The sequence below is a fragment of the Ranitomeya variabilis genome, chromosome 5 (assembly GCF_051348905.1).
Source record: "Ranitomeya variabilis isolate aRanVar5 chromosome 5, aRanVar5.hap1, whole genome shotgun sequence".
Lineage (NCBI taxonomy): Eukaryota > Metazoa > Chordata > Amphibia > Anura > Dendrobatidae > Ranitomeya > Ranitomeya variabilis.
Genome location: NC_135236.1, coordinates 103,196,978 through 103,217,709, shown reverse-complemented (window position 1 = coordinate 103,217,709; position 20,732 = coordinate 103,196,978). Strand labels below are relative to the sequence as shown.

At 43.9% G+C, this 20,732-nt stretch overlaps 1 protein-coding gene and 1 long non-coding RNA gene across 2 annotated transcripts in view; one reads left to right on the top strand and one right to left on the bottom strand.

Annotated features, from left to right (window-relative positions):
• Positions 1-20,732, top strand: part of QRFPR (pyroglutamylated RFamide peptide receptor) — a 324,549-nt gene that overhangs the window by 265,638 nt on the left and 38,179 nt on the right. The gene's annotated exons all lie outside the window — the stretch shown is intronic.
• On the bottom strand, positions 5,104-5,733 carry LOC143773401 (uncharacterized). The gene is made up of 4 exons (XR_013215167.1): positions 5,624-5,733; positions 5,447-5,539; positions 5,286-5,364; positions 5,104-5,196 (listed from the first exon to the last, which is right to left on the bottom strand). It is a non-coding gene; the product is annotated as an uncharacterized LOC143773401 (long non-coding RNA).

The following is a 20,732-nucleotide window of genomic DNA, read 5'->3' as shown; positions in this document are numbered from 1 at the left end:
CTTTGCGCTCGCGCAGGCGCCGATCAATCTGAATGGCTAGAGACATAGATTTGCTCAAACCAACAGGCGTGGGGAATCCCACCATAACATCTTTAAGGGCTTCAGAAAGACCCTTTCTGAAAATTGCTGCCAGAGCGTCCTCATTCCATTTAGTGAGCACAGACCATTTTCTAAATTTCTGGCAGTATAATTCTGCCACTTCCTGACCCTGACACAGGGCGAACAAGGTTTTTTCCGCATGATCCACAGAGTTAGGTTCGTCATACAATAATCCGAGCGATTGAAAAAATGCATCTACATTAAGCAATGCCGGATCCCCTGACTCAAGGGAGAATGCCCAGTCCTGAGGGTCACCACGCAGCAGAGAAATAACTATTTCAACTTGCTGAATGGGATCACCTGAAGAACGGGGTTTCAGAGCAAAAAACAATTTGCAGTTATTTTTAAAGTTCAAAAACTTGGATCTATCCCCATAAAACAAATCTGGAGTAGGAATTCTAGGCTCTAAAGCCGGAGTCTGAACAACATAATCTTGGATACTCTGTACTCTTGCAGCAAGCTGATCCACACGAGAAAACAAACCCTGAACATCCATGCCCGCGCCCAAATCCTGAACCACCCAGAGATTAAGAGGAAGAAAAAAGACAAAACAGACTAATGAAAAAAAAAATGGCTCAGAACTCTTTTTCTTTTCCTTCTTTTGAGATGCATTCAACTCATTTTTGGCCAGTTGCACTGTTAAGGACTGGTGATTTAGGAGCGACATGCGACTAGCTCTGAGCAGGTGGTAACTATACTGACCGCAGTTCCTGATCTTAACACAACACTAGAAGTAGCCGTGGGATGTTCCTGTCTCTCCCTAGACACCTCGTCACAGCCTAAGAGCTAACTACCCCTAAGGTAGAAACAGGAAAGCTATCTTGCCTCAGAGAAAATTTCCAAAGGATAGACAGCCCCCCACAAATAATGACTGTGAGTGGAGAGGGAAATGACATACGTAGAATGAAACAAGATGTAGCAAAGGAGGCCACTTCTAGCTAGATAGATAGTACAGGACAGAACACTGTGCGGTCAGTAATAAAAACTAGAAAAAGTCCACCGCAGAGAATGCAAAAATCTCCACACCTGACTAAAGGTGTGGAGGGCAAAATCTGCTGCCCAGAGCTTCCAGCTTAGCTGAATAGATCCATACTGATAAGCTGGACAAATGGGAAAAACATAGAATGTGCTGAACAATAAAGTCCACTACAAGTGGACTGCAAAAGGACAAGCAAGGACTTATCTTTGCTGAACTGGTCAGAGTGTCAGGGAAATCCAAAAGATCCGTGACTCCAAGCAGGAACAATTGATCACTGGCATTGATTGAGGGATAAGGCCAGACTAAAATATTCGAGCCAGAAAGACGATCAGTGGAAGCAGCTGCTGATGCTAAATCCAAGAAGCAGCCATACCACTCAAAACCACCGGAGGGAGCCCAAGAGCAGAACTCACAAAAGTGCTACTTACAACCACCGGAGGGAGCCCAAGAGCGGAATTCACAACAGTATCCACAAATTTATCCACACAAGTTGTGAAATCAATTCTTGACTTTGAGTAAAAGTCTATGTAAGACTGGTTTCAAATTTGTGTTTGTGTCCGCAGTGTTTGTGCCCAATTTTTCACATGCATCGTGTATTCCTATCTTTATCATTAGGGACGCAGGTTGCGTTTTGCCGCGTTTAACGACGCATGCGTCGTTTCGTCGTCTGAGGCTTGGCGCGGTAAACGCTACATGTAGTAATTTCAGAGGCATCAATTTGCTGCCTAGAAACGTATGCGGTTGTTAGCGCAAGGAATGCGGCAAAAAAAACGCGTTGCGGTCTATGTGAACGCATGCGTTTGCAAGCACATGCGTTTGCTTGTGTTTGTGAACGCATGAGTTGTACCACAGGAAAACATGTCTAGACACTGATTAACCACCCCCCATATACAAACTGATAAAAGGAGGAAGTGGGCATTTCCAGATCACTACCCAGCAGACTGGGAAGCAGACCAGACACAGGAAAGCACCTTGGAGGAAACCACACTCTGAACAATGTGAGTATATCAAAGCCAATGTCTGTATTTTCTATTTTCTGTCTCTATTTGTCCTAATTTCTGTCATTTGTTTCTTTCTGCATGCATCAGAATGTCATCTTCTTCTGAGGAGGAGCAACGGCTTGGGCCTGCACAAGGTGGAAATGTCAATGAAATGAGTACTCACCTCTTCAGATTGGTAAGTATTAACTGTCACATCTACACATGTTACAATTTTTTTTTCCATTTTTTAGAGCAGTTCTTCCACTGTGGCAGAGGCTGAGCAGGATCAGTGTGGAGATGCTCGGGTGGCAAGGCGGTAGCATGTAAGTATACCTGGCTGATTGTTTATTGTATCCTGCCTTTACTATTCTTGAATGCTCATTTCTTTACTTTCCTCTTTCTTTACCTTTTTCTTCTTGACTTCTTGTTTTTTCTTGACTTTGAATATTCATGCCAGTTTTCTGTCTCTGTTTTCTTTCATTTTCTTATGTTAATGTCTCCAACAATAATGTCTTTATTTATTTTTTAGGTTCCAGAACGGGATGAGGACCTAATTGAATATGACCTCCTAATCTCCCTGGTCCATGAGCGAGTCCCGTTGTGGGACACCCGGGTTCCGCAGCACTCAGACAACGTGACGATCCAGCGGCTATGGAATGAGGTGGCCAAAGCGATGTGGGATGGCTGGGACAACGCCCCGACTTGGGTCCGAAATGCATTTTGTGAGTATTGCAATGCGGTGTGCTGCAGCAGTGACCTTGGCCGGGATCACACAACTGTGTGTGATGAGGGAAACTTTCAGGAGTTTCTCTCATCACACACAGTTGTGTGATCATGGTCAAAAGTCCATTTTCTGACCATTATTTATATTTTTGAACAGTGCTCAAAGTCAAAACATGTTGGCGTTCGATGAAGGATTGCTTCAACAAGGACCTTCGTCAAGAGAGCCGGGTTCCTAGTGGTTGTGGAGCAAGGATGCACAAATACAAATATCACCCATCCTTGCATTTTGAGATCGGTCCTTGCCCAGAGAACATAAGTATTTTTGAGTTGTAATGGGTTGTGTTGGATTGCCTAATTTGTATTTTTCTATTCCACAGGAGTTGGTGCTTTACTATTGTAAATGTTTTGTTTTGTATTAATGTATTTTTTTCTTCTTTTTTCACAGTACATGGCCCTGGTTCTGGAGCAGTCGTTCATCAAAGAGCCATGGACCCATCCCAGCCTTCCAGCAGCGCTGCAGCAAGTGGGCCTGCCACACAGACTGGAGACCAGGTAGCTGATCCATCGGGTGTTCCCCTGTTCCAGGACTCTGCCTCTTTCTTTTTGGGCTTTTCCCGGCATCCTCAGAGGGCCTCGGACAGGACACTCATGCCCGAGTTTTTGCACTTGTGCTCGGTCTTTCATGATGGACTCAAGGCGATGGGTGACCGACTGGATAGTGCCATAAACCATATGAATACACTTATCCAGGTCACCAAAAGCCTTGACCAATTGAAAGCCGACCTCCAGAGGCCAGCACATCATTTTCTCAGTCAAATAGAGAAGGGCATGTCGGAACACCTTACTCCTGATCTCCAGCTTAGTGTCATGCAGGCCCGCAATGCTGCTTACGTGCAGGCTATGCAGCAGAGTCGGTATTTTCAGCAGACAGTGGTGGCATTTCCACCTGTGCCAACATTGTCACGCTTGACCTCAATGCCGACCTCTGCTGCATACCACGGCCACCACCATTCCAAGCACTGCCGGACACCACTACAGCACCACCACCATGCTGAGTGCTGTTGGACAGCCCACCGCCACCACCATGACAAGTGCTGCTCCTGCTTGGACCTCCTCTGCTGCCACCACCATGCAGCGGCAGCAGCAGGACCCTGGCATGGCCTTCCGCACCACAACCATGCAACAGCAGCAGGACCCTGGCATGGCCTTCCACTCTCCCACCACAACCATGCAGCAGCAGCAGGACCCAGGCATGGCCTTCCGCTCTCCCACCATAACCATGCAGCAGCGGCGGCACACGGACCCTGACAGGTCGGCCACTATGACCAGGCCGCAAGAAATGAGCCCACCAAGGCTCCCCAGACCGCAGCGCCGATCCCAAAAAGGGAAAACAAACAGCAGACTATCTCAATTCCTCACCTCCCAATGTGTCTGTAATTGTAACTGTAATCTGTCTTCTTCTCATGCGTCAAGCCCCATCCCCGAACTCCCAGACCCCACTACTTTAAATGCCCCTTCTCCTGCCACCCCTGCGTCGTCCACACTTAGCCAGGCCTCACAGCTACACACACCACAGTTCCGTCACTCTACCGCAAGCAGGTGCAGTTAAATTTAGTTATTTGTTAAAAAATAAATAATAATGTTTTTTGCCCCAATACTGTTTGATTATTTGTGTATTTTGCCGCTGTCATCACACACCATTAGCCGAATAAAACACTGCGCCACACACTTTATTTTTTTGCAAGCTCATAGCTCCAGTAGTTAGCAAGTACAACACTGCAGCTTTGTGTGTTTGGTATAGAGCTATGAGGTGGCAAAAAATATTACTTGTATTTCTCTATAATCTCTTCAGTCTGCTTAATCTATGTTGCTGACTGAAGAGAAAATGGCGGTAATACAAAGCAGAACTATACTCAACAGGTCATGTTTCAAAAAACTCATTAGTTATGACACCTGACCTGGTGAGTAGAGAACTGCCTTGTATAACCTCCATTTTTTCTTCAGTGTATGTAATCTATTTCACACAAACTGAAGAGATGATGGAGGTCATACAAGGCATATCTATACTCACCTGGCCAGGTGTCAGAAATAGTGAATTCATGTGGCTGCATTTTGTGCTTATGAAGTCATTATTTGTGATACATGACCTGATGAGTATAGATCTGCTTTGTACCTCTATCTTCTCTTCAGTCTGCATCCACTAGATACTGCAGAACAGAATCAGGACATAATGACGTCAACTACTTTTATCACTAGTAACTTAAGTGGTGTTTAGAGGAAATACATAGGAAACTCGGTCAAGATATAAAAACAGGGAATAAATATAGATTGTGTATACTGGCGCCTAATCACCTGAAAGGGTAGAGTAGATTGCTGCGGGAGCTGCAAGTGGTTGCAACAGGCTCTGTGCCGATCCTGTTAAAAAGAACAACCAAATAGTAAAGAATAATAAGAACCACTGCGCATCCCAAGGCAATAAAGTGAGCAGAAAAAACTGGACTTACTGGATAAGGAATTAAACGAATAGGACTAAAAGCCTTGAGTTCCCTTGGGGGTGGAGTGGAACCTGTCTGCAGTATATAGCTGAAAAGAATATCATACAATGAATGTGATATAGATACAATAGTGCAGATGCTGTAATAGAGGATATTGAATACACACTTACTTATTATAAAAGGGGCTTGTATCTGCTATACTGTACAAGAGTTCTTGTGTTGGTGCTGCTAGTCCTCCTTTCCCCAAGCTTAAAGCGTGTTTGCTAAGGAGGAATAGGGTAATACGTAATTGCAAAGTATTTGCATAAACTTTACAACTATTGTTAGTATGATTTGAGACTACTTACTGCCCGTATGTGGGTCTGGTGGTTGCACCGGTGGTGCTGGCTAGCCGTATTGTGGCTCAGCCAGTACAGATGTTCATAGGGTCAGTGCCTTGCGGTATGATAGCGCTGGCTAGGTCCGAGGATTGGTGGTGCAGGGTGACAGCAGAAGTTTTCTGCACGAGTGCGTTCTAGCAATCTAGCATGACAAGAAAGACCTTACCCTGAAGCATGTACCGCTGCCGGTAACAGAGAGATAAGGTTATGCGTTCACTCACCAGGTTTTACTAACGTCAGTGTTTGTAAACTGGATGCGCTGTTTAGATTCAGCAGTGGTGGTGCAGGGTGATAGCAGGGGTTATGTCATGATCTCTGCAGGCAGAGATCATAGCAAGCCTATAGAGGGACAAGCTCTCGGAAGATGGAACTATACTGACCATGAACTAAGCCTGCCGCGCAACTAGAAATAGCCAGGTAGCATTTCCTATTTATAGCTAGATGCCCAGCTCTGGCCTAAGACCTAAATAGCTAGCAGAGGGAAATATAAGACCTGGCTCACCTCTAGAGAAATATTCCAAAGAAGACAGTAGCCCCCCACATATAATGACGGTGAGTTCAGATGAAACAACAAACGCAGCAGGAAAATAGTCTTAGCAAATTTGAGGTCCGCTTACTAGATAGCAGAAGACAGATAGTATACTTTCATGGTCAGCAGAAAAATACTAACAAAACACCATCCAGAGATTACCTTAAACTCTGGCATTAACTCATAACGCCAGAGTAGCAATCCCTGATCGACGAGAGCTTTCCAGACACAGTAACAAAACTTCAGCTGCGAACTGGAACAAATAGGCAAAACAAAACATGGACAAAAGTCCAACTTATCAGTAGTTGTCTAGAAGCAGGAACAAGCACTGAGAGGCATCAGATAACATTGTTGACCGGCAAGAAACCACCAGAGAAATGAGCTTAAATAGCGACACCCACTACTGATGGAATCAGGTGAAACAGGAAAGAGGATGACAAGTCCAATTCCACAAGCGGCCACCGGGGGAGCCCAGAATCCAAATTCACAACAGTACCCCCCCCTCAAGGAGGGGGCACCGAACCCTCACCAGATCCACCAGGGCGACCAGGATGAGCCCTATGGAAGGCACGAACAAGATCAGAAGCATGAACATCAGATGCATTGACCCAAGAATTATCCTCCTGGCCGTAACCCTTCCAGTTGACCAGATACTGGAGTTTCCGTCTGGAAACACGAGAGTCCAAAATTTTCTCCACAACGTACTCCAACTCACCCTCAACCAACACCGGAGCAGGAGGCTCAAGAGAAGGTACAACAGGTACCTCATACCTGCGCAATAACGACCGATGAAAAACGTTATGAATGGAAAAGGACGCAGGGAGGTCCAAACGGAAAGAAACAGGATTAAGAATCTCCAATATTCTATAAGGGCCGATGAACCGAGGTTTAAACTTAGGAGAAGAGACCCTCATAGGGACAAAACGAGAAGACAACCACACCAAATCTCCAACACAAAGCCGAGAACCAACACGACGATGACGGTTGGCAAAACGCTGAGTCTTCTCCTGTGACAACTTCAAATTGTCCATAACCTGCCCCCAGATGTGATGCAATCTCTCCACCACCGCATCCACTCCAGGACAATCCGAGGATTCCACCTGACCGGAGGAAAATCGAGGGTGAAACCCCGAATTACAGAAAAACGGGGACACCAAGGTGGAAGAACTGGCCCGATTATTGAGGGCGAACTCTGCCAATGGCAAAAAAGCAACCCAATCATCCTGGTCAGCAGAGACAAAACACCTCAGATATGTCTCAAGGGTCTGATTAGTCCGCTCGGTCTGGCCATTAGTCTGAGGGTGAAAAGCAGATGAAAAAGACAAATCTATGCCCATCCTAGCACAGAATGCCCGCCAAAATCTAGACACAAATTGGGTACCTCTGTCAGAAACAATATTCTCAGGAATACCGTGCAATCGGACAACATTCTGAAAAAACAGAGGAACCAACTCAGAAGAAGAAGGCAACTTGGGCAGAGGAACCAAATGGACCATTTTAGAGAAACGGTCACAGACCACCCAGATGACAGACATCTTCTGGGAAACAGGCAGATCTGAAATAAAATCCATCGAGATGTGTGTCCAAGGCCTCTTAGGAATAGGCAAGGGCAACAGCAGTCCGCTAGCCCGAGAACTACAAGACTTGGCCCGAGCACAAACGTCACATGACTGCACAAAGACTCGCACATCTCGTGACAGAGAAGGCCACCAGAAGGATCTTGCCACCAAATCCCTGGTACCAAAAATTCCGGGATGACCTGCCAATGCAGAAGAATGTACCTCAGAGATGACTCTGCTGGTCCAATCATCCGGAACAAACAGTCTATCAGGCGGACAACGATCCGGTCTATCCGCCTGAAACTCTTGCAAGGACCGCCGCAGATCAGGAGAAACGGCCGACAAAATTACTCCCTCCCTAAGGATACCTGTGGGTTCAGAATTACCAGGAGAGTCCGGGTCAAAACTCCTAGAAAGGGCATCTGCCTTAACATTCTTAGAACCCGGTAGGTATGACACCACAAAATTAAAGCGAGAAAAAAATAAAGACCAGCGCGCCTGTCTAGGATTCAGGCGTCTGGCAGTCTCAAGATAAATCAAATTTTTGTGGTCAGTCAATACCACCACCTGATGCCTAGCCCCCTCGAGCCAATGGCGCCACTCCTCAAACGCCCACTTCATGGCCAAAAGCTCCCGATTCCCAACATCATAATTCCGCTCTGCGGGCGAAAATTTGCGAGAAAAGAAGGCACAAGGCCTAATGACGGAGCAGTCGGAACCTTTCTGCGACAACACTGCCCCAGCTCCGATCTCCGAAGCGTCAACCTCAACCTGAAAAGGCAGATTCACATCAGGCTGACGCAACACAGGGGCAGAGGCAAAACGGCGCTTAAGCTCCTGAAAGGCCTCTACAGCATGAGGGGACCAATTAGCAACATCAGCGCCTTGTCTGGTCAAATCAGTCAGTGGTTTAACGACATCCGAAAAACCAGCAATAAATCGGCGGTAAAAGTTGGCAAAGCCCAAAAATCTCTGAAGACCCTTAAGAGAGGAGGGCTGAGTCCAGTCACAAATAGCTTGCACCTTGACGGGATCCATCTCAATGGAAGAGGGAGAAAAAATATACCCCAAAAAGGAAATTTTCTGGACCCCAAAAACGCACTTAGACCCCTTCACACATAAAGAATTAGACCGCAGAACCTGAAAAACTCTCCTGACCTGCTGGACATGAGAGTCCCAGTCATCAGAAAAAATCAGAATATCATCCAGATATATTATCATAAATTTATCCAGAAAATCGCGGAAAATATCATGCATAAAAGACTGGAAAACTGAAGGGGCATTAGAAAGACCAAAAGGCATGACCAAATACTCAAAGTGGCCCTCGGGCGTATTAAATGCGGTCTTCCACTCATCCCCCTGCCTGATCCGCACCAAATTATACGCCCCACGAAGATCAATTTTAGAGAACCACTTAGCACCCTCTATACGAGCAAACAAATCAGTAAGCAATGGCAATGGGTATTGATACTTAACAGTGATCTTATTCAGAAGCCGATAATCAATACATGGTCTCAAAGAGCCGTCTTTTTTTGAGACAAAGAAAAACCCAGCTCCCAAGGGAGAAGAAGATGGACGAATATGTCCCTTTTCCAAAGACTCCTTTATATATTCCCGCATAGCAGCATGTTCCGGCACAGACAAATTAAACAAACGACCCTTTGGATATTTACAACCCGGTATCAAATCTATGGCACAATCGCACTCACGGTGCGGAGGTAACGACCCAAGCTTGGGTTCGTCAAAGACGTCTTGATAATCAGAGAGGAACTCAGGGACTTCAGAGGGAATGGACGACGAAATAGAAACCAAAGGTACGTCCCCATGAATACCCTTACATCCCCAGCTCAACACAGACATAGCTCTCCAGTCCAAGACTGGGTTGTGAGACTGCAACCATGGCAATCCCAGTACCAAATCGTCATGTAAATTATACAGCACCAGGAAACGAATAATCTCCTGGTGATCCGGATTGATACGCATGGTTACTTGTGTCCAGTATTGTGGTTTATTATTAGCCAATGGGGTGGAGTCAATCCCCTTCAGAGGAATAAGAGTCTCCAAAGGCTCTAAATCAAAACCACAACGATTGGCAAAGGACCAATCCATAAGACTCAGAGCGGCGCCAGAGTCAATATAGGCGTCCGTGGCAATGGATGACAAAGAGCAAATCAGGGTTACAGACAAAATAAACTTAGACTGAATGGTGCCAATGGAAACAGACTTATCAAGCTTCTTTGTACGCCTAGAGCATGCCGATATAACATGAGTAGAATCCCCACAATAGAAACACAATCCATTCTTCCGTCTAAAATTCTGTCGCTCACTCCTGGACAGAATTCTATCACACTGCATACTTTCTGGCGTCTTTTCCATAGACACCGCCAGATGGTGCATCGGTTTGCGCTCCCGCAGACGCCTATCAATCTGAATAGCCATTGTCATGGACTCATTCAGACCTGCAGGCAAAGGGAACCCCACCATAACATCCTTAACGGCATCAGAGAGACCTTCTCTGAAAGTTGCCGCCAAGGCGCACTCATTCCACTGAGTAAGCACAGACCATTTACGGAATTTTTGGCAGAAAACTTCAGCTTCGTCTTGCCCCTGAGATAGTGCCATCAAAGTTTTTTCTGCCTGAAGTTCCAAATGAGGTTCCTCATAAAGCAAGCCCAAGGCCAGAAAAAACGCATCCACATCGCGTAACGCAGGATCCCCTGCTGGCAATGAGAAGGCCCAATCTTGAGGGTCACCCCTGAGCAAGGAAATCACAATCCTAACCTGCTGAGCAGGGTCTCCAGCTGAACGAGACTTCAGGGACAAATAAAGCTTACAATTATTTCGGAAATTCTGGAAGCTAGCTCTATTCCCTGTGAAGAACTCTGGCAAAGGAATTCTCGGCTCAGATACCGGAGCATGTACTACAAAATCTTGTAAATTTTGTACTTTCGTGATGAGATTATTCAAACCCGCAGTTACACTCTGGAGATCCATTATTGTCAGGTGCACACAGAGCATACAGAGATTAGGAGGAGAGAGAGAAAAAAGACTGCAGCAAGGCAGACTGGAGGAAAAAAAAAAAAAAAAAAAATTCCAGCAGACTTCTTATAACTCTCCTTTCTCAACCTGGGTCTTTAACACTTTAGTGGGCCGGTCAAACTATCATGATCTCTGCAGGCAGAGATCATAGCAAGCCTATAGAGGGACAAGCTCTCGGAAGATGGAACTATACTGACCATGAACTAAGCCTGCCGCGCAACTAGAAATAGCCAGGTAGCATTTCCTATTTATAGCTAGATGCCCAGCTCTGGCCTAAGACCTAAATAGCTAGCAGAGGGAAATATAAGACCTGGCTCACCTCTAGAGAAATATTCCAAAGAAGACAGTAGCCCCCCACATATAATGACGGTGAGTTCAGATGAAACAACAAACGCAGCAGGAAAATAGTCTTAGCAAATTTGAGGTCCGCTTACTAGATAGCAGAAGACAGATAGTATACTTTCATGGTCAGCAGAAAAATACTAACAAAACACCATCCAGAGATTACCTTAAACTCTGGCATTAACTCATAACGCCAGAGTAGCAATCCCTGATCGACGAGAGCTTTCCAGACACAGTAACAAAACTTCAGCTGCGAACTGGAACAAATAGGCAAAACAAAACATGGACAAAAGTCCAACTTATCAGTAGTTGTCTAGAAGCAGGAACAAGCACTGAGAGGCATCAGATAACATTGTTGACCGGCAAGAAACCACCAGAGAAATGAGCTTAAATAGCGACACCCACTACTGATGGAATCAGGTGAAACAGGAAAGAGGATGACAAGTCCAATTCCACAAGCGGCCACCGGGGGAGCCCAGAATCCAAATTCACAACAGGGTTACCTGTAGAAGCGCGATCTGGCGAGAGCGCAAGAGCGCGGGAGATCACCAGCGCCTCGCGTGTCCCGGCCGGAAACAACGCTGAGGACGCGGCGGTGATTGGGGGGCGGAGCTGTAGTGACGTCACACAGGCTCACTTTATTGCCTTGGGATGCGCAGTGGTTCTTATTATTCTTATTATTCTTTACTAAGATATAAAAACACATAGTTTATTAACGAAAAAATGAGTAACATTTAAAACATAAACACTTTTTTGGAAATGCATTGAACAGCAAGGTGGATTGCTGCTGATTCAGTGAAGAGGTCTTTCGAAAGCCTTTAACAGGCTGAGGGGAAAAAAAAATCTTTAAATCTTCAGCTTAGCGAGTGTGACCTGAGTGTAAGTGCGAATGGCGGTAAGTGTGACTTGTGATTCAGTGACTTTGGATTCAGGGAGTTTCCAAGGGAGGAATTGCTGTCTGTATTTTATTAATACTTTGTATTTATTTTTATTTAACGTTTCTCTCTGGTGCAATCCCCATTACGAAATGTGCTCCACTAATGTTAATGCCATCCAGTGCACATATTGCCACATGTATGCAGTCCTTGATCAGCCGGTCGAGGGTGCATACTGCTGTGCGAGATGTGAGCACGTTGTGCATTTGGAAACTCAGATTCTGAATCTACACTCTTACACTGGGGTTTCAATGTAAAACTCTGAAATACGTAATTCCATTGGAGCCCCAGACAGAAGATTCCCTATAATGAGGCCGATGGTGGCACTGTGGATGCTGTCTGGCCTATGATCCAGCGGTGTCTGTCTTTTTAGGCATGCATAAAAGCATGGTCGGCCCAGTTTTGTGCACTACTGAAAAGAAGAACACTACTAAACAAAGGCCAGATGGAGTCCAGAGTAACTCTGCTGTCTCATTATAGTGAATGGATTCCTCAGAGGTTTCATCTGAATCACGCCACTAAGAGATTTACATGGAAACCCCGATGCAGGTGCTCAGCATAGAGCATAGGATAAATGTCATCCTAAACACTGTGTAAAATGTTCCCAATAAAAGCTTCAACTCAATCCACAAAAAAGCAAGTCCCCACTGAGGTCCATCATCAGTTAATGGAAATATAGGGGGCTTTCATGTTACTGGTAGTACAAAGGTTCTGGAAAAGCTCTATGGTGCTTCACTGCCATAAGAAATCCAGATAATTCTGTGTTCTCAAATCCAAATGCCCCCTCCCTTCTAAGCCCCAAAGTGTGCCTAAACCACATTAAGCATTCTCATGTTTGTCAGGGGTTTCATTTTCAGAATGGGGTCACTTGGGGTGTATTCTGCTCTTTTATCACTTAGGGGCTCTGTATGTGGTATTGCCACATTCAGCAGAAATTGTGTAATTTTTTTTATTTTCACAGCTCTACGGTATAAACTTCCGTAAAGACCTTGGGTTTTAATTTGCTCAAGTCATCACACATCTAGATACATTTCTTGAGGGGTTTAGTTTCCAGAATGACATCATCTGTGAGGAGTTTCCACTGTTTAAGCACACTGGGGCTCTCCAAATGCGACATGGCATCCTCTCTCGATTGCAGCCATTTTTTATTTAAAAAAGTCAACCAGCCGAGCCCTGCCTTGCACCCAAACAGTAGTTTTGCCCCACATATGGGGTATTAGCATACTCAGGAAAAATTGTACAACTAATTTTGAGTTTCATTTTCTCTTGTTGACCTTTTAAAAATAAAAAAATAGGGGCTAAAGTAAAATGTTTGTTAAAAATGTTCATTTTTTCCTTCCACATTACATTAATTCCTGTTAAGCACCTTATTGGTTAATAAAATTCTTGAATGTGGTTTTGAGAACTTTCAGGGGTGCAGTTTTTAGAAAGGTGGCCCCTAGAAAAATGGTTTTGTAAATTTTGTTGGAAAAATGAGAAATTGCTGATCAACTTTTAACTCTTCTAACTTCCTAACAAAAAATGATGTCTCAAAAACTGTGCTGATGTAAACTAGACATGTGGTAAATGTTATTTAGTAACTATTTTGTGTGTCATACCTGGTTTATAGAAAGAGGGACAATGAGGGCTCTACAAATATAGTTGGGATCAGAGAACAAGGGAGAGAACAAGTGTGCAATATCATTATGATCACCAAAATGTAAAAAATTTACTCTTTATTGGAAATTTTCTCAACTAATAAAGACAAGTAAAAATAAAAACAATTAAAAAGCAAAGAAGCTAAAATAGTCCACCCAATGTGTCAGTAAAGTGCCCAAGCGAAGTAGACGTGGGTGAGCTGCTGCTTCCACTTGCTCCGGCACTCTCCAGAAAACATGTGTCCCCTTCCCAGTGTGCTGCTGGGTGTAGGATGCATCACACTTACTTATGGTCCGCAGGCCTCCTTTGGCTCCAAGTTTTCGGCTTCTGAAAGCTTGGCAGCAATCAATCCAGGGGACACAGGTTTCCTAAAAACAATCAAACTTTTACTGGACAACTGGCAGACTTTACAATCGTATAGGCTAAAGCCCAATGGGTTGTCGTGTTTCCCACAGGTACTGGACACAACTTGAGCCCTTGTTCTCGGTTTGGGTAGAGTGTCCCTCTTGCTATCTTCTATAGCACTAGGAATTCTTCTCCACCACTAGCAGTGCACCGGATTACAACACCTCCCACCTCCTAGAGTTTGAGTCCATCTTTCCCTGTAGCTTCACAGGCTGAGTGCTCCCAAGGTCCCCGACGTCCATGTCGAGGTCCCCAGGCAGATGGAATCAGGCGTAAGAGTATTTTTGGCAGTCCACTGTCCTGAGTATTAGGCCCACGTTGTCCCTAGCAGCCTATTGCGTGAGACAGCTGCTGTCACTCCACACTACTCTCCTCCACTAAACTGTAATTTCCTTAGTTTGGCACTAACTTTCAGTTCCCCTTACTAAAAATGGGCCTGCCATTACAGTTACCCCTGCCTAGGCTAGACTGCAGCCCCAGCGGGTGTTACACTTGACAACATGCATGAATTTAAAATACATTTAAGCCCTCAGAGTGACAGGGAGCAGACCATTAGCTCCACCACTCCTACATGTCCATGTTAGGACAAACATCCCTCTTCTAATGCCCTCTCCAAGGTACACGGCCAAACAAATAAAGTACTAATTACAGTGTACAAAGTCAATTTACAAAGTCAATTTATAGACAAAGTTCACATATTTGATGAACTTCAGTTGTAAAAAAGATTATATAGATCCTGTATAAAGAATGAAAAATGTGCAAGGTTTTTTACATTCGCTATATTCGCTATATAGATTCTTTTTTGCAACTGCAGTTCATCGAATATGTGAACTTTGTCTATAAATTTACTTTTGTCATTACTTTATATAGAATCATCATAGGTTCTATGTTTTCATTATTGTACGCTGTAATTGATACTTGATTTGTTCTGTGTACCTTGGAGTAGGCATTAGCGGAGAGGTATTTGTCCCAACTTGGACACATTGGGTTAACTATTTTAGCTTCTTAATTGTTTTTATCATTACTTGTCATTGTTTGTTCAGAAAATCTCCTATAAAAGTATATTTTTTATGTTTTAGTGATCCTGATGGAATTGCACACTTCTTCTCTCCCGTTATATAACTCTCTGGTATAAAGGCATAAGAATTAAAAGTTTGTGAAATTTTCAAACTTTTTGCCAAAGCTCAGATATTTTCATAAATAATCATATCGCACAAATTTTACCACAATCATAAAGTATAAAATGTCACAAAAAACTATCTTAGAGTCACTAGACTCCATTGAAGCGTTCCAGAGTTATCTCATAACGTGACACGGGTAAGATTTAAAAATGAGGCTCGGCCATTAACCTACAAAGTGGTTCGGTCCTTAAAGGGTTAAGCAAATGAATATTTGTACACTTGCTGTTCAAAAAATAACCTTTCAAGTTTGCACATCAGGATTGGAATAAATGGGTTTTTGAAATTCCTGTTTTGTTTCAGTCCTGTAGTTCATAGATGAAAATGTAAAATACGTTTCCATGCATTATTAGATATATATATCTTTGGATTGATAGTGCAAACGTTTAGCGCTTCCTCTATCACAGCTGCCAGAAATGTGTCATATAGGTTTATCTCGTCTACCAAAGCTATCCAGCCCGCTTTATTATAGCTTTATCTCTTGTAGTGATAGGTTTGCAGACGAAAAAGCCTAAAGGCACCAACGTCAACCTACTGGAAGGAAGGCAGAGTAATCCTACACTACAAGTAATTATCATCCAAAACACATTTTCCTATAAAGTGACGATAAATCAAAATGTTATATAAAATGTTATATACTAATGTAACTTGTACATTGCGGAAGCTTTGATGTAAATGGGCTGCTAAATCATTATTTTTCATATTCCATGCTTTATTCCCTTGAGTAGCAGCACCAGAAGTTTTTGTCTTACTCCTAGGTCTTGACTGATTAAAACTACATACACTGTTGGCCAAGGCAAAATGGAATATTAACAGTGGCCAATGTGACAATTCATTGTTAAATTAACTGTCATTATTCAACAGTATTTTGTTAACAGGTCTGAGACTTCAAGGGGCATTCCCATCTCTAATATCCTATCCCAATATGTCGTAGGTGTAATAATAATAATATTAGCAAATACCTCCAATTAGAAATCTATTATAGTTTTTCTGATTCTGATCTATGTCTCTTTCCTCATGTGCAGGCATTGCAGGACCTTAGGTATCCATGGTTACAACCACTGATATAGTGACAGTTGGTTAGCTAGTATTCGGAACCTTGGATACCTAAGGTCCTGCAATGCCTGCACATGAGGAAAGAGATATAGCGAATAAAAAAAACTTATTGGAGGTATTTGCTAATATTATTATTATTACACCTACTACATATTGGGGTAGGATCTTGGCGATGGGAATACCCCTTTAAGTCCACATCTTACAAAATGTCATCTTATAAAAAGAGCTGAGATTTGTCTATATGAAGGCAGGTGAATAGTGTTGAGCAATACCGTCTGATACTTGAAAGTATCGGTATCGGATAGTATCGGCCGATACCTGAAAAGTATCGGATATCGCCGATACCGATACCCGATACCAATGCAAGTCAATGGGACACCAAGTATCGGAAGGTATCCTGATGGTTCCCAGGGTCTGAAGGAGAGGAAACTCCCCTTCAGGCCCTGGGATCCATATTAATGTGTAAAATAAAGAATAAAAATAAAAAATATTGATATACTCACCCTCTGACGCGCCCTGGTTGTAACCGCCAGCCTCCGTTCATAAGAATGAGCGCTTGAAACTCCTTAGATGACGTCGCGGCCTGTGATTGGTCGCAGAGCGGTCACGTGACCACAACGTGACCAATCACAAGCCGTGATGTCATCTAAGGTCTTTCAAGCGCTCATTCTTATGAACGGAGGCTGGCGGTTACAACCAGGGCGCGTCAGAGGGTGAGTATATCAATATTTTTTATTTTTATTCTTTATTTTACACATTAATATCGATCCCGATACCGATTCCCGATACCACAAAAGTATCGGATCTCGGTATCGGAATTCCGATACAGCAAATATCGTCCGATACCCGATGCTCAACACTACAGGTGAACAATTATTATATTTTTTGGTTGTATATCTAAAGCCATCAATACACACTAGTTGGAAATCGGCCAAGCCGATCGTTTGGCCGTCAGCCATCTCAGCCGGCTATCTAATACACAGGAGCGCTTGTTTTACCGAGCGCTTCTATGTTCTCTTAGAAAACTGTTCCCCAACTCCGGTCCTCAAGAGCCACCAACGGGTCATGCTTTCAAGATTTCCTTAGTATTGCACAGGTGATAATTGCATCACCTGGACAGGCAAGCATTTAATCACCTGTGCAATACGAATGAAATCCTGAAAACATGACCTGTTGGTGGCTCTTGAGGACCGGAGTTGGGGAACACTGTCTTAGAAGAAAACCTGTTGGAGTCTGCAAAAGACCTGAGACTGGGACTGAGATTTGTCTTTCAACAAGAGAATGATCCCAAACAAAGCAAAATCTACAATGGAATGGTTTACAAATAAACGCATCCAGGTGTTAGAATGGCCAAGTCAGAGTCCAGACCTCAATCCAATCGAGAATCTGTGGAAAGAGCTGAAAACTGCTGTTCACAAACGATCTCCATCAAACCTCACTGAGCTCCAGCTGTTTGCCAAGGAAGAATGGGCAAGAATTTTGGTCTCTCGATGTACAAAACTGATAGAGACATACCCCAAGTGACTTGCAGCTGTAATCGCAGCAAAAGGTGGTGCAACAAAGTATTAAGTTAAAGGGGCCGAATAATATTGCACCCCCCACTTTTCAGTTTAGGAATTTCCACAAAAATTTAAAATGACCAATACATTTTGTTCAACTTCACAATTGTGTTCTACTTGTTGTTGATTCTTCACCAAAAATTTACATTTAGTATCTTTATGTTTGAAGCATATGTGGGAAAAGGTTGAAAAGTTCCAGGGGGGGAATACTTTCCAAGGCACTGTAAACTCATCTTTCTCCATTGATAATACTATATACATTTTTTTGTTGGGTTATATCTAAAAGGTCGTTTGCACAACAAATTTTTATTTTATTGATTTTAACGGTACTTGTGTTATCATATTGCAACTGACTACAACCATACTTTTGATTATGGCACACATTTAAAACATCATAAGTTTTGTCGCGTAGTGACGTAATACCTATATAATGGTGAAGAATTAAGGCGTATTCTTTTCTGTAAAGTACTAATAGTTAATAATTGACACACTAATTTTTATAGAACACCAAAAAGAGTTCAGGTTCTGAAAACTCATATTTATTACCCATATTAGAGAATTCTGCGTTTGGGTTATGCGTCAATTTCTTTCATAAAGCATCTTCAGGAAAAAGCTGGCGGCTTTTATCCTGAAGTGGCTCTGTTGCCAGCATCTTTTTCCATTATCTTCTTTATATAGAGTGGGCAGAATTCAACTGAAGTCACCCAAAGAATGAACATGTAACTTCTATAAACCCCTTCATGGTTTTCGTAATGTTTAGAGGTTCAAAGAAGGAACAGAAGACTTAATGTGCACAGTCGTTTTTACATTGCTATGCATTATGTTCTTTTTTTGTGGCAGTGCTTCAGCGCTTTTCAATTCAGATTCCACAGGCAATCTGCCTAAAAATACATCATGTGCACATACCCTTAAAGCAAACCTGTCAGCACGATTTTGCTAAATAAACTACAGACATTGTCAGGCTGGCAGTGTTAAACTGATTAAAATGATACCAGGGGTGAATAAATCCATCTTGTGATTCTTGCGTGATCAGTGTTAAGGTACCTTCACATTAAGCGACGCTGCAGCGATACAGACAACGATGCCGATCGCTGCAGCGTCGCTGTTTGATCGCTGTGGGCCACACCCCCCCCCCCCGGTCATGTGACGGGGGTCATGTGATACCCGAACCAGATTATTCCAGAAAAATGGCCGGGCCCTACTCTACTGTAACCTATTAAATATTTGTTAAAATCTGCAATACAATTTAGGTATATTTTGACCAATAATATCACATACAAGGAACAAGTACCACCGCGCCGTGACCAGACCACAAATTACAACCACAGTGATCGAATAATATCACATACAATGAACAAATACCACCGCACCATGTCAAGACCACATATTACCACCACTTGGTGACCAAATAGCACATTCAAGGGACAAATACCACAACACCATTTCCAAACTACATATTACCACCACATAGTGACTGAATACTACAATACTGATCAGTAATAAAAAATAAAAAAAAAACACAATACTATCACCATAAGTGCCAGTATTCACAGGAGATCTGTACTTAGTATGCAGTGTCTGTGTAGAGGTAATACAGAGATCACTGGTGACATTGTACACAGGACCTCTGTATATAGTATACAGTGTATAGTGTCAGTGTACAGGTAACACTGACTCACCAGTGACGTCTCTAGGTGAAGTCCTTCATCTTTCATCCAGCACAGACCGTCATCATTTCTTCCAGCCAGGACTCGTCTCTGCAGGAAATAACACAGTTATCTCGGGCTCTGCTTGCAGAACACATTACTTAATTTTTCACAACTTCTACATTACACCACATGGAGAAAAAAAGGCGATATAGTGTCACTCTGCACAGTAACAGGACCGTCCCCCCATTTAAAACAGTATACTCAAAAAATAGAATAAATACATCACTGCAGTAATAATATCCCTTAATTAGCCCCTATGGTAATAATATTCCCCCACCCTGGCCCCGTGTGTCTCATTCCTGGCTCCAGCCATATGTTCTCGCATCCTGCCCTCATGAGTATCCATTCTACCCCATATGATCTCCCCATCCTGCCCCATCTGTCTCCATCGTATCCATCCTGCCCCATGATCCAATCGTGACCCATGTCTTTCATTCTGCCCCGTGTCTCCAATCATGCCCGTGTCTACATTCTGCCCATGCCTCCAGTCCTGCCCCCAGTGTGTCCAGCATATTACCCCTAGTGTGTCCAGCATATTACCCCCAGTGTGTCCAGTATATTGCCCCAGTATGTCCAGCAATCTGCCCCAGTATGTCCAGAATTGCCCCCAGACAGTGTCTCCAGCAATCTGCCCCAGTGTCTGACTCCAGCATATTGCCCCCAGTGTGTCCAGCATTGCCCCCAGACAGTGTGTCCAGCAATCTGCCCCAGTGTGTCCAGCATATTACCACCAGTGTCTCCAGCAATCTGCCCCAGTGTCTCCAGCAATCTGCCCCAGTGTCTCCAGCAATCTGCCCCAGTGTCTCCAGCAATCTGTCCCAGTGTCTCCAGCAATCTGCCCCAGTGTCTCCAGCATTGCCCCCAGTGTCTCCAGCAATCTGCCCCAGTGTGTCCTCCAGCATTGCCCCACTGTCTCCAGCAATCTGCCCCACTGTCTCCAGCAATCTGCCCCAGTGTGTCCTCCAGCATTGCCCCACTGTCTCCAGCAATCTGCCCCAGTGTCTCCAGCAATCTGCCCCAGTGTGTCCTCCAGCATTGCCCCACTGTCTCCAGCAATCTGCCCCACTGTCTCCAGCAATCTGCCCCAGTGTGTCCTCCAGCAATCTGCCCCACTGTCTCCAGCAATC